General features: G+C 40.6%; 7 non-coding genes across 7 annotated transcripts; all 7 read left to right on the top strand.

The window, feature by feature from the left end:
* Nucleotides 1-551: 551 nt before the first annotated feature.
* Nucleotides 552-623, top strand: TRNAC-GCA (transfer RNA cysteine (anticodon GCA)). Its single transcript has one exon. It is a non-coding gene; the product is annotated as a tRNA-Cys (tRNA).
* A 2,092-nt stretch (nucleotides 624-2,715) lies between these two features.
* Nucleotides 2,716-2,787, top strand: TRNAC-GCA (transfer RNA cysteine (anticodon GCA)). Its single transcript has one exon. It is a non-coding gene; the product is annotated as a tRNA-Cys (tRNA).
* Nucleotides 2,788-4,878: 2,091 nt separating this feature from the next.
* Nucleotides 4,879-4,953, top strand: TRNAC-GCA (transfer RNA cysteine (anticodon GCA)). Its single transcript has one exon. It is a non-coding gene; the product is annotated as a tRNA-Cys (tRNA).
* Nucleotides 4,954-7,043: 2,090 nt separating this feature from the next.
* On the top strand, nucleotides 7,044-7,115 carry TRNAC-GCA (transfer RNA cysteine (anticodon GCA)). Its single transcript has one exon. It is a non-coding gene; the product is annotated as a tRNA-Cys (tRNA).
* A 2,092-nt stretch (nucleotides 7,116-9,207) lies between these two features.
* On the top strand, nucleotides 9,208-9,279 carry TRNAC-GCA (transfer RNA cysteine (anticodon GCA)). Its single transcript has one exon. It is a non-coding gene; the product is annotated as a tRNA-Cys (tRNA).
* Nucleotides 9,280-11,371: 2,092 nt separating this feature from the next.
* Nucleotides 11,372-11,443, top strand: TRNAC-GCA (transfer RNA cysteine (anticodon GCA)). Its single transcript has one exon. It is a non-coding gene; the product is annotated as a tRNA-Cys (tRNA).
* A 2,092-nt stretch (nucleotides 11,444-13,535) lies between these two features.
* On the top strand, nucleotides 13,536-13,607 carry TRNAC-GCA (transfer RNA cysteine (anticodon GCA)). The gene has a single exon. It is a non-coding gene; the product is annotated as a tRNA-Cys (tRNA).
* Nucleotides 13,608-13,844: the final 237 nt, after the last annotated feature.

The following is a 13,844-nucleotide window of genomic DNA, read 5'->3' as shown; positions in this document are numbered from 1 at the left end:
ATAAGGTGTGTGTGAAGGCATATTTCAGGAAAAGAGGATGTGTATAGCTCAGCAGTAAAGTATATGACTGCAGATCAAGAGGTCCCCAGTTCAAGTCTTGCTTCCCACTTCTCCTTTTAAGGAACAAAAAAAAAATTCTCTGTTACTTATTTCAATTTCTGGAGATTTCTTGAAAGTATGTCACAGAAAAACCACTAATTAAAAAGAGTTTTAGGTTTTATCTGCGTCCGTAAGAGGGTTGTGTGAAAGGACCAGCAGCCGGTCTCCATAGCAGTCCCTGTGACTAGTGAAGCAAGAGTAAGCTTGAGAGTGAATTGGCACCCTTGGCCTAGGACCTGCTGTCATGCTATGTATTTTGGTGTGAATAGTGAAGCATCAGGTGTGTTGAGTGTGTCCATCAGCTTGTAGCCAGGGGCATGAGTCAGGCTGTGTCCCAGACCCTGTGACTAATAAATCAGCAGGTGGTATAGAGAGCCTATAAAAGAGGAAGCCGTTCTGATGAGATCCACAGCAGTAGTTTCTAGTCCATCCACTTCCAGATAGTACAACAAGGGGGTATAGCTCAGTGGTAGAGCATTTGACTGCAGATCAAGAGGTCTCTGGTTCAAATCCGGGTGCCCCCTTAATACTTTAAAGAAGCTGTCAATTTCTTTCTGTATCGCTTTTTTCAATTCTTGGGGATTTTTTGAAAGTATGTCACACTAAAACGACTAATTAAGCAAAATAGCTCAAAGTTTTATGTGCATCCTTATGACTCTTTTTGAAAATTAACAGTTTTCACACTCACACCCAGTAACTGCAGCATGGATCAATCTGGGTGCCCCCTTCACACATGAAAGAAGCTTTCAATTTCTTTCTATATCACTTTCTACAATTCTTGGGGATTTATTGAAAGTATTTCACACTAAAACGACTATTTAAACAAAATAGCTCAAAGTTTTATGTGCATCCTTAAGACTGTTGTGCGAAAATTAACAGTTTTCACACTCACGCCCAGTAACTGCACCATGGATCAATTCGAGTAAAACAAGAGTTCGTACATTGGCACACAGGGACAAATTGAAATTTGTGTACACAGCATGATACTGTGTACTTTAATACATCTTTCTACATTCTGTAGTGTGCAGCACACAGATAATGTTTTACGGCATGGATTTATTAACAAGCATTGCTTCTAATAATTTAGCATATAGCAGAAATTGCAGGTGCAAAGAAAAAATACATAGGTAAACAAATCACGAGTTTCTAAATTCCACTGTATTTACCACAGCACAGCTGATTTGTTGTGCTTTAAGAAACACTGTGTGCCTGTACAGCAGCAAAGATGTGAGTGTGTGGACACTGTATGCCCGTAATGCTTTCACAAATGTCCTTATACTGTAACAGAAGTCTCTGCAGTTTTAGAACTGAGTTTGGACAGTAGCATGTGTGCTTACTGATAGTAATATGTGTAAGAAACAAATGCCTGCATGCTGTTACTTGTGTCTTTCTCCAGTAGCACACCTATTTACTGTAATTAGTATGTAAGGTAACGTCGGCTAGACAAAACTGGACCCAAATGCTGGTACACTGTGACTGGCCTGTGTACTGTTTCCAGTGTGTTTCACTAGTATCACGCCAGCTTACCGTTACTAGAATGTACAGTAAGACTGGTCCAATATGTATACCATATCAAATTGTTTTACCATAAAACAAAGATATAGCATCGTTAAAGACATTACCACGTGAGGGACACAGAAATTGCATTTTAAAAGACATCTATGTGAACTTGCATCGATTAGAAGAGATAGTGACTGTGTGAGAGTTGTATGGTACTGCTAACCAAAGCACTGTTAAAAAGAAGTCTTTCCTCACTAGAGTTGTGTTCTGTCAATGTCTGAGGCAGTGGATTTTTAAATGAGCTAGGAGGCTTAGACTGGCTGAGTCACTGACAGCTTTGCACACTTACTGCAGAGAGTGAGCAGATGAGAGACTAAGACTGAAATTTAGGGCACAGAGTGATTGCAGAAGAGAGTAAGACTCACTCTCACTTCCAGCATGGTGAGTAGACAAGAGAGTAAGCTAGTCCCACAGCTGGAATCCCAGAGTAGGTATAACTCAGTGCTAGTCAGAGTCCATGGTATTATATGTGACGTCTGCACTCTACAGCCTGCTGCTCGCAGTAATAAGGTGTGTGTGAAGGCATATTTCAGGAAAAGAGGATGTGTATAGCTCAGCAGTAAAGTATATGACTGCAGATCAAGAGGTCCCCAGTTCAAGTCTTGCTTCCCACTTCTCCTTTTAAGGAACAAAAAAAAAATTCTCTGTTACTTATTTCAATTTCTGGAGATTTCTTGAAAGTATGTCACAGAAAAACCACTAATTAAAAAGAGTTTTAGGTTTTATCTGCGTCCGTAAGAGGGTTGTGTGAAAGGACCAGCAGCCGGTCTCCATAGCAGTCCCTGTGACTAGTGAAGCAAGAGTAAGCTTGAGAGTGAATTGGCACCCTTGGCCTAGGACCTGCTGTCATGCTATGTATTTTGGTGTGAATAGTGAAGCATCAGGTGTGTTGAGTGTGTCCATCAGCTTGTAGCCAGGGGCATGAGTCAGGCTGTGTCCCAGACCCTGTGACTAATAAATCAGCAGGTGGTATAGAGAGCCTATAAAAGAGGAAGCCGTTCTGATGAGATCCACAGCAGCAGTTTCTAGTCCATCCACTTCCAGATAGTACAACAAGGGGGTATAGCTCAGTGGTAGAGCATTTGACTGCAGATCAAGAGGTCCCTGGTTCAAATCCGGGTGCCCCCTTAATACTTTAAAGAAGCAGTCAATTTCTTTCTGTATACGCTTTTTTCAATTCTTGGGGATTTTTTGAAAGTATGTCACACTAAAACGACTAATTAAGCAAAATAGCTCAAAGTTTTATGTGCATCCTTATGACTCTTGTTGAAAATTAACAGTTTTCACACTCACACCCAGTAACTGCACCATGGATCAATCTGGGTGCCCCCTTCACACATGAAAAAAGCTTTCAATTTCTTTCTATATCACTTTCTACAATTCTTGGGGATTTATTGAAAGTATTTCACACTAAAACGACTATTTAAACAAAATAGCTCAAAGTTTTATGTGCATCCTTAAGACTGTTGTGCGAAAATTAACAGTTTTCACACTCACACCCAGTAACTGCACCATGGATCAATTCGAGTAAAACAAGAGTTCGTACATTGGCACACAGGGACAAATTGAAATTTGTGTACACAGCATGATACTGTGTACTTTAATACATCTTTCTACATTCTGTAGTGTGCAGCACACAGATAATGTTTTACGGCATGGATTTATTAACAAGCATTGCTTCTAATAATTGAGCATATAGCAGAAATTGCAGGTGCAAAGAAAAAATACATAGGTAAATAAATCACGAGTTTCTAAATTCCACTGTATTTACCACAGCACAGCTGATTTGTTGTGCTTTAAGAAACACTGTGTGCCTGTACAGCAGCAAAGATGTGAGTGTGTGGACACTGTATGCCCGTAATGCTTTCACAAATGTCCTTATACTGTATCAGAAGTCTCTGCAGTTTTAGAACTGAGTTTGGACAGTAGCATGTGTGCTTACTGATAGTAATATGTGTAAGAAACAAATGCCTGCATGCTGTTACTTGTGTCTTTCTCCAGTAGCACACCTATTTACTGTAATTAGTATGTAAGGTAACGTCGGCTAGACAAAACTGGACCCAAATGCTGGTACACTGTGACTGGCCTGTGTACTGTTTCCAGTGTGTTTCACTAGTATCACGCCAGCTTACCGTTACTAGAATGTACAGTAAGACTGGTCCAATATGTATACCATATCAAATTGTTTTACCATAAAACAAAGATATAGCATTGTTAAAGACATTACCACGTGAGGGACACAGAAATTGCATTTTAAAAGACATTTATGTGAACTTGCATCGATTAGAAGAGATAGTGACTGTGTGAGAGTTGTATGATACTGCTAACCAAAGCACTGTTAAAAAGAAGTCTTTCCTCACTAGAGTTGTGTTCTGTCAAAGTCTGAGGCAGTGGATTTTTAAATGAGCTAGGAGGCTTAGACTGGCTGAGTCACTGACAGCTTTGCACACTTACAGCAGAGAGTGAGCAGACGAGAGACTAAGACTGAAATTTAGGGCACAGAGTGATTGCAGAAGAGAGTAAGACTCACTCTCACTTCCAGCATGGTGAGTAGACAAGAGAGTAAGCTAGTCCCACAGCTGGAATCCCAGAGTAGGTATAACTCAGTGCTAGTCAGAGTCCATGGTATTACATGTGACGTCTGCACTCTACAGCCTGCTGCTCGCAGTAATAAGGTGTGTGTGAAGGCATATTTCAGGAAAAGAGGATGTGTATAGCTCAGCAGTAAAGTATGTGACTGCAGATCAAGAGGTCCCCAGCTCAAGTCCTGCTTCCCACTTCTCCTTTTAAGGAACAAAAAAAAAATTCTCTGTTACTTATTTCAATTTCTGGAGATTTCTTGAAAGTATGTCACAGAAAAACCACTAATTAAAAAGAGTTTTAGGTTTTATATGCGTCCGTAAGAGGGTTGTGTGAAAGGACCAGCAGCCGGTCTCCATAGCAGTCCCTGTGACTAGTGAAGCAAGAGTAAGCTTGAGAGTGAATTGGCACCCTTGGCCTAGGACCTGCTGTCATGCTATGTATTTTGGTGTGAATAGTGAAGCATCAGGTGTGTTGAGTGTGTCCATCAGCTTGTAGCGAGGGGCATGAGTCAGGCTGTGTCCCAGACCCTGTGACTAATAAATCAGCAGGTGGTATAGAGAGCCTATAAAAGAGGAAGCCGTTCTGATGAGATCCACAGCAGCAGTTTCTAGTCCATCCACTTCTAGATAGTACAACAAGGGGGTATGCTCAGTGGTAGAGCATTTGACTGCAGATCAAGAGGTCTCTGGTTCAAATCCGGGTGCCCCCTTAATACTTTAAAGAAGCTGTCAATTTCTTTCTGTATCGCTTTTTTCAATTCTTGGGGATTTTTTGAAAGTATGTCACACTAAAACGACTAATTAAGCAAAATAGCTCAAAGTTTTATGTGCATCCTTATGACTCTTTTTGAAAATTAACAGTTTTCACACTCACACCCAGTAACTGCACCATGGATCAATCTGGGTGCCCCCTTCACACATGAAAGAAGCTTTCAATTTCTTTCTATATCACTTTCTACAATTCTTGGGGATTTATTGAAAGTATTTCACACTAAAACGACGATTTAAACAAAATAGCTCAAAGTTTTATGTGCATCCTTAAGACTGTTGTGCGAAAATTAACAGTTTTCACACTCACGCCCAGTAACTGCACCATGGATCAATTCGAGTAAAACAAGAGTTCGTACATTGGCACACAGGGACAAATTGAAATTTGTGTACACAGCATGATACTGTGTACTTTAATACATCTTTCTACATTCTGTAGTGTGCAGCACACAGATAATGTTTTACGGCATGGATTTATTAACAAGCATTGCTTCTAATAATTGAGCATATAGCAGAAATTGCAGGTGCCAAGAAAAAATACATAGGTAAACAAATCACGAGTTTCTAAATTCCACTGTATTTACCACAGCACAGCTGATTTGTTGTGCTTTAAGAAACACTGTGTGCCTGTACAGCAGCAAAGATGTGAGTGTGTGGACACTGTATGCCCGTAATGCTTTCACAAATGTCCTTATACTGTAACAGAAGTCTCTGCAGTTTTAGAACTGAGTTTGGACAGTAGCATGTGTGCTTACTGATAGTAATATGTGTAAGAAACAAATGCCTGCATGCTGTTACTTGTGTCTTTCTCCAGTAGCACACCTATTTACTGTAATTAGTATGTAAGGTAACGTCGGCTAGACAAAACTGGACCCAAATGCTGGTACACTGTGACTGGCCTGTGTACTGTTTCCAGTGTGTTTCACTGTTATCACGCCAGCTTACCGTTACTAGAATGTACAGTAAGACTGGTCCAATATGTATACCATATCAAATTGTTTTACCATAAAACAAAGATATAGCATTGTTAAAGACATTACCACGTGAGGGACACAGAAATTGCATTTTAAAAGACATCTATGTGAACTTGCATCGATTAGAAGAGATAGTGACTGTGTGAGAGTTGTATGGTACTGCTAACCAAAGCACTGTTAAAAAGAAGTCTTTCCTCACTAGAGTTGTGTTCTGTCAATGTCTGAGGCAGTGGATTTTTAAATGAGCTAGGAGGCTTAGACTGGCTGAGTCACTGACAGCTTTGCACACTTACTGCAGAGAGTGAGTAGACGAGAGACTAAGACTGAAATTTAGGGCACAGAGTGATTGCAGAAGAGAGTAAGACTCACTCTCACTTCCAGCATGGTGAGTAGACAAGAGAGTAAGCTAGTCCCACAGCTGGAATCCCAGAGTAGGTATAACTCAGTGCTAGTCAGAGTCCATGGTATTATAGGTGACGTCTGCACTCTACAGCCTGCTGCTCGCAGTAATAAGGTGTGTGTGAAGGCATATTTCAGGAAAAGAGGATGTGTATAGCTCAGCAGTAAAGTATGTGACTGCAGATCAAGAGGTCCCCAGTTCAAGTCTTGCTTCCCACTTCTCCTTTTAAGGAACAAAAAAAAAATTATCTGTTATTTATTTCAATTTCTGGAGATTTCTTGAAAGTATGTCACAGAAAAACCACTAATTAAAAAGAGTTTTAGGTTTTATCTGCGTCCGTAAGAGGGTTGTGTGAAAGGACCAGCAGCCGGTCTCCATAGCAGTCCCTGTGACTAGTGAAGCAAGAGTAAGCTTGAGAGTGAATTGGCACCCTTGGCCTAGGACCTGCTGTCATGCTATGTATTTTGGTGTGAATAGTGAAGCATCAGGTGTGTTGAGTGTGTCCATCAGCTTGTAGCCAGGGGCATGAGTCAGGCTGTGTCCCAGACCCTGTGACTAATAAATCAGCAGGTGGTATAGAGAGCCTATAAAAGAGGAAGCCGTTCTGATGAGATCCACAGCAGCAGTTTCTAGTCCATCCACTTCCAGATAGTACAACAAGGGGGTATAACTCAGTGGTAGAGCATTTGACTGCAGATCAAGAGGTCCCTGGTTCAAATCCGGGTGCCCCCTTAATACTTTAAAGAAGCAGTCAATTTCTTTCTGTATCGCTTTTTTCAATTCTTGGGGATTTTTTGAAAGTATGTCACACTAAAACGACTAATTAAGCAAAATAGCTCAAAGTTTTATGTGCATCCTTATGACTCTTGTTGAAAATTAACAGTTTTCACACTCACACCCAGTAACTGCACCATGGATCAATCTGGGTGCCCCCTTCACACATGAAAGAAGCTTTCAATTTCTTTCTATATCACTTTCTACAATTCTTGGGGATTTATTGAAAGTATTTCACACTAAAACGACTATTTAAACAAAATAGCTCAAAGTTTTATGTGCATCCATAAGACTGTTGTGCGAAAATTAACAGTTTTCACACTCACGCCCAGTAATTGCACCATGGATCAATTCGAGTAAAACAAGAGTTCGTACATTGGCACACAGGGACAAATTGAAATTTGTGTACACAGCATGATACTGTGTACTTTAATACATCTTTCTACATTCTGTAGTGTGCAGCACACAGATAATGTTTTACGGCATGGATTTATTAACAAGCATTGCTTCTAATAATTGAGCATATAGCAGAAATTGCAGGTGCCAAGAAAAAATACATAGGTAAACAAATCACGAGTTTCTAAATTCCACTGTATTTACCACAGCACAGCTGATTTGTTGTGCTTTAAGAAACACTGTGTGCCTGTACAGCAGCAAAGATGTGAGTGTGTGGACACTGTATGCCCGTAATGCTTTCACAAATGTCCTTATACTGTAACAGAAGTCTCTGCAGTTTTAGAACTGAGTTTGGACAGTAGCATGTGTGCTTACTGATAGTAATATGTGTAAGAAACAAATGCCTGCATGCTGTTACTTGTGTCTTTCTCCAGTAGCACACCTATTTACTGTAATTAGTATGTAAGGTAACGTCGGCTAGACAAAACTGGACCCAAATGCTGGTACACTGTGACTGGCCTGTGTACTGTTTCCAGTGTGTTTCACTAGTATCACGCCAGCTTACCGTTACTAGAATGTACAGTAAGACTGGTCCAATATGTATACCATATCAAATTGTTTTACCATAAAACAAAGATATAGCATTGTTAAAGACATTACCACGTGAGGGACACAGAAATTGCATTTTAAAAGACATCGATGTGAACTTGCATCGATTAGAAGAGATAGTGACTGTGTGAGAGTTGTATGGTACTGCTAACCAAAGCACTGTTAAAAAGAAGTCTTTCCTCACTAGAGTTGTGTTCTGTCAATGTCTGAGGCAGTGGATTTTTAAATGAGCTAGGTGGCTTAGACTGGCTGAGTCACTGACAGCTTTGCACACTTACTGCAGAGAGTGAGCAGACGAGAGACTAAGACTGAAATTTAGGGCACAGAGTGATTGCAGAAGAGAGTAAGACTCACTCTCACTTCCAGCATGGTGAGTAGACAAGAGAGTAAGCTAGTCCCACAGCTGGAATCCCAGAGTAGGTATAACTCAGTGCTAGTCAGAGTCCATGGTATTATATGTGACGTCTGCACTCTACAGCCTGCTGCTCGCAGTAATAAGGTGTGTGTGAAGGCATATTTCAGGAAAAGAGGGTGTGTATAGCTCAGCAGTAAAGTATGTGACTGCAGATTAAGAGGTCCCCAGTTCAAGTCCTGCTTCCCACTTCTCCTTTTAAGGAACAAAAAAAAAATTATCTGTTACTTATTTCAATTTCTGGAGATTTCTTGAAAGTATGTCACAGAAAAACCACTAATTAAAAAGAGTTTTAGGTTTTATCTGCGTCCGTAAGAGGGTTGTGTGAAGGGACCAGCAGCCGGTCTCCATAGCAGTCCCTGTGACTAGTGAAGCAAGAGTAAGCCTGAGAGTAAATTGGCACCCTTGGCCTAGGACCTGCTGTCATGCTATGTATTTTGGTGTGAATAGTGAAGCATCAGGTGTGTTGAGTGTGTCCATCAGCTTGTAGCCAGGGGCATGAGTCAGGCTGTGTCCCAGACCCTGTGACTAATAAATCAGCAGGTGGTATAGAGAGCCTATAAAAGAGGAAGCCGTTCTGATGAGATCCACAGCAGCAGTTTCTAGTCCATCCACTTCCAGATAGTACAACAAGGGGGTATAGCTCAGTGGTAGAGCATTTGACTGCAGATCAAGAGGTCCCTGGTTCAAATCCGGGTGCCCCATTAATACATTAAAGAAGCTGTCAATTTCTTTCTGTATCGCTTTTTTCAATTCTTGGGGATTTTTTGAAAGTATGTCACACTAAAACGACTAATTAAGCAAAATAGCTCAAACTTTTATGTGCATCCTTATGACTCTTGTTGAAAATTAACAGTTTTCACACTCACACCCAGTAACTGCACCATGGATCAATCTGGGTGGCCCCTTCACACATGAAAGAAGCTTTCAATTTCTTTCTATATCACTTTCTACAATTCTTGGGGATTTATTGAAAGTATTTCACACTAAAACGACTATTTAAACAAAATAGCTCAAAGTTTTATGTGCATCCTTAAGACTGTTGTGCGAAAATTAACAGTTTTCACACTCACGCCCAGTAACTGCACCATGGATCAATTCGAGTAAAACAAGAGTTCGTACATTGGCACACAGGGACAAATTGAAATTTGTGTACACAGCATGATACTGTGTACTTTAATACATCTTTCTACATTCTGTAGTGTGCAGCACACAGATAATGTTTTACGGCATGGATTTATTAACAAGCATTGCTTCTAATAATTGAGCATATAGCAGAAATTGCAGGTGCAAAGAAAAAATACATAGGTAAACAAATCACGAGTTTCTAAATTCCACTGTATTTACCACAGCACAGCTGATTTGTTGTGCTTTAAGAAACACTGTGTGCCTGTACAGCAGCAAAGATGTGAGTGTGTGGACACTGTATGCCCGTAATGCTTTCACAAATGTCCTTATACTGTAACAGAAGTCTCTGCAGTTTTAGAACTGAGTTTGGACAGTAGCATGTGTGCTTACTGATAGTAATATGTGTAAGAAACAAATGCCTGCATGCTGTTACTTGTGTCTTTCTCCAGTAGCACACCTATTTACTGTAATTAGTATGTAAGGTAACGTCGGCTAGACAAAACTGGACCCAAATGCTGGTACACTGTGACTGGCCTGTGTACTGTTTCCAGTGTGTTTCACTAGTATCACGCCAGCTTACCGTTACTAGAATGTACAGTAAGACTGGTCCAATATGTATACCATATCAAATTGTTTTACCATAAAACAAAGATATAGCATCGTTAAAGACATTACCACGTGAGGGACACAGAAATTGCATTTTAAAAGACATCTATGTGAACTTGCATCGATTAGAAGAGATAGTGACTGTGTGAGAGTTGTATGGTACTGCTAACCAAAGCACTGTTAAAAAGAAGTCTTTCCTCACTAGAGTTGTGTTCTGTCAATGTCTGAGGCAGTGGATTTTTAAATGAGCTAGGAGGCTTAGACTGGCTGAGTCACTGACAGCTTTGCACACTTACTGCAGAGAGTGAGCAGATGAGAGACTAAGACTGAAATTTAGGGCACAGAGTGATTGCAGAAGAGAGTAAGACTCACTCTCACTTCCAGCATGGTGAGTAGACAAGAGAGTAAGCTAGTCCCACAGCTGGAATCCCAGAGTAGGTATAACTCAGTGCTAGTCAGAGTCCATGGTATTATATGTGACGTCTGCACTCTACAGCCTGCTGCTCGCAGTAATAAGGTGTGTGTGAAGGCATATTTCAGGAAAAGAGGATGTGTATAGCTCAGCAGTAAAGTATATGACTGCAGATCAAGAGGTCCCCAGTTCAAGTCTTGCTTCCCACTTCTCCTTTTAAGGAACAAAAAAAAAATTCTCTGTTACTTATTTCAATTTCTGGAGATTTCTTGAAAGTATGTCACAGAAAAACCACTAATTAAAAAGAGTTTTAGGTTTTATCTGCGTCCGTAAGAGGGTTGTGTGAAAGGACCAGCAGCCGGTCTCCATAGCAGTCCCTGTGACTAGTGAAGCAAGAGTAAGCTTGAGAGTGAATTGGCACCCTTGGCCTAGGACCTGCTGTCATGCTATGTATTTTGGTGTGAATAGTGAAGCATCAGGTGTGTTGAGTGTGTCCATCAGCTTGTAGCCAGGGGCATGAGTCAGGCAGTGTCCCAGACCCTGTGACTAATAAATCAGCAGGTGGTATAGAGAGCCTATAAAAGAGGAAGCCGTTCTGATGAGATCCACAGCAGCAGTTTCTAGTCCATCCACTTCCAGATAGTACAACAAGGGGGTATAGCTCAGTGGTAGAGCATTTGACTGCAGATCAAGAGGTCTCTGGTTCAAATCCGGGTGCCCCCTTAATACTTTAAAGAAGCTGTCAATTTCTTTCTGTATCGCTTTTTTCAATTCTTGGGGATTTTTTGAAAGTATGTCACACTAAAACGACTAATTAAGCAAAATAGCTCAAACTTTTATGTACATCCTTATGACTCTTGTTGAAAATTAACAGTTTTCACACTCACACCCAGTAACTGCACCATGGATCAATCTGGGTGGCCCCTTCACACATGAAAGAAGCTTTCAATTTCTTTCTATATCACTTTCTACAATTCTTGGGGATTTATTGAAAGTATTTCACACTAAAACGACTATTTAAACAAAATAGCTCAAAGTTTTATGTGCATCCTTAAGACTGTTGTGCGAAAATTAACAGTTTTCACACTCACGCCCAGTAACTGCACCATGGATCAATTCGAGTAAAACAAGAGTTCGTACATTGGCACACAGGGACAAATTGAAATTTGTGTACACAGCATGATACTGTGTACTTTAATACATCTTTCTACATTCTGTAGTGTGCAGCACACAGATAATGTTTTACGGCATGGATTTATTAACAAGCATTGCTTCTAATAATTGAGCATATAGCAGAAATTGCAGGTGCAAAGAAAAAATACATAGGTAAACAAATCACGAGTTTCTAAATTCCACTGTATTTACCACAGCACAGCTGATTTGTTGTGCTTTAAGAAACACTGTGTGCCTGTACAGCAGCAAAGATGTGAGTGTGTGGACACTGTATGCCCGTAATGCTTTCACAAATGTCCTTATACTGTAACAGAAGTCTCTGCAGTTTTAGAACTGAGTTTGGACAGTAGCATGTGTGCTTACTGATAGTAATATGTGTAAGAAACAAATGCCTGCATGCTGTTACTTGTGTCTTTCTCCAGTAGCACACCTATTTACTGTAATTAGTATGTAAGGTAACGTCGGCTAGACAAAACTGGACCCAAATGCTGGTACACTGTGACTGGCCTGTGTACTGTTTCCAGTGTGTTTCACTAGTATCACGCCAGCTTACCGTTACTAGAATGTACAGTAAGACTGGTCCAATATGTATACCATATCAAATTGTTTTACCATAAAACAAAGATATAGCATCGTTAAAGACATTACCACGTGAGGGACACAGAAATTGCATTTTAAAAGACATCTATGTGAACTTGCATCGATTAGAAGAGATAGTGACTGTGTGAGAGTTGTATGGTACTGCTAACCAAAGCACTGTTAAAAAGAAGTCTTTCCTCACTAGAGTTGTGTTCTGTCAATGTCTGAGGCAGTGGATTTTTAAATGAGCTAGGAGGCTTAGACTGGCTGAGTCACTGACAGCTTTGCACACTTACTGCAGAGAGTGAGCAGATGAGAGACTAAGACTGAAATTTAGGGCACAGAGTGATTGCAGAAGAGAGTAAGACTCACTCTCACTTCCAGCATGGTGAGTAGACAAGAGAGTAAGCTAGTCCCACAGCTGGAATCCCAGAGTAGGTATAACTCAGTGCTAGTCAGAGTCCATGGTATTATTTGTGACGTCTGCACTCTACAGCCTGCTGCTCGCAGTAATAAGGTGTGTGTGAAGGCATATTTCAGGAAAAGAGGATGTGTATAGCTCAGCAGTAAAGTATATGACTGCAGATCAAGAGGTCCCCAGTTCAAGTCTTGCTTCCCACTTCTCCTTTTAAGGAACAAAAAAAAAATTCTCTGTTACTTATTTCAATTTCTGGAGATTTCTTGAAAGTATGTCACAGAAAAACCACTAATTAAAAAGAGTTTTAGGTTTTATCTGCGTCCGTAAGAGGGTTGTGTGAAAGGACCAGCAGCCGGTCTCCATAGCAGTCCCTGTGACTAGTGAAGCAAGAGTAAGCTTGAGAGTGAATTGGCACCCTTGGCCTAGGACCTGCTGTCATGCTATGTATTTTGGTGTGAATAGTGAAGCATCAGGTGTGTTGAGTGTGTCCATCAGCTTGTAGCCAGGGGCATGAGTCAGGCTGTGTCCCAGACCCTGTGACTAATAAATCAGCAGGTGGTATAGAGAGCCTATAAAAGAGGAAGCCGTTCTGATGAGATCCACAGCAGCAGTTTCTAGTCCATCCACTTCCAGATAGTACAACAAGGGGGTATAGCTCAGTGGTAGAGCATTTGACTGCAGATCAAGAGGTCTCTGGTTCAAATCCGGGTGCCCCCTTAATACTTTAAAGAAGCTGTCAATTTCTTTCTGTATCGCTTTTTTCAATTCTTGGGGATTTTTTGAAAGTATGTCACACTAAAACGACTAATTAAGCAAAATAGCTCAAAGTTTTATGTGCATCCTTATGACTCTTTTTGAAAATTAACAGTTTTCACACTCACACCCAGTAACTGCACCATGGATCAATCTGGGTGCCCCCTTCACACATGAAAGAAGCTTTCAATTTCTTTCTAT

This window comes from Pleurodeles waltl, chromosome 4_1 (genome assembly GCF_031143425.1).
Source record: "Pleurodeles waltl isolate 20211129_DDA chromosome 4_1, aPleWal1.hap1.20221129, whole genome shotgun sequence".
NCBI classification, from domain to species: domain Eukaryota; kingdom Metazoa; phylum Chordata; class Amphibia; order Caudata; family Salamandridae; genus Pleurodeles; species Pleurodeles waltl.
This window is presented reverse-complemented; position numbering and strand designations above follow the sequence as displayed.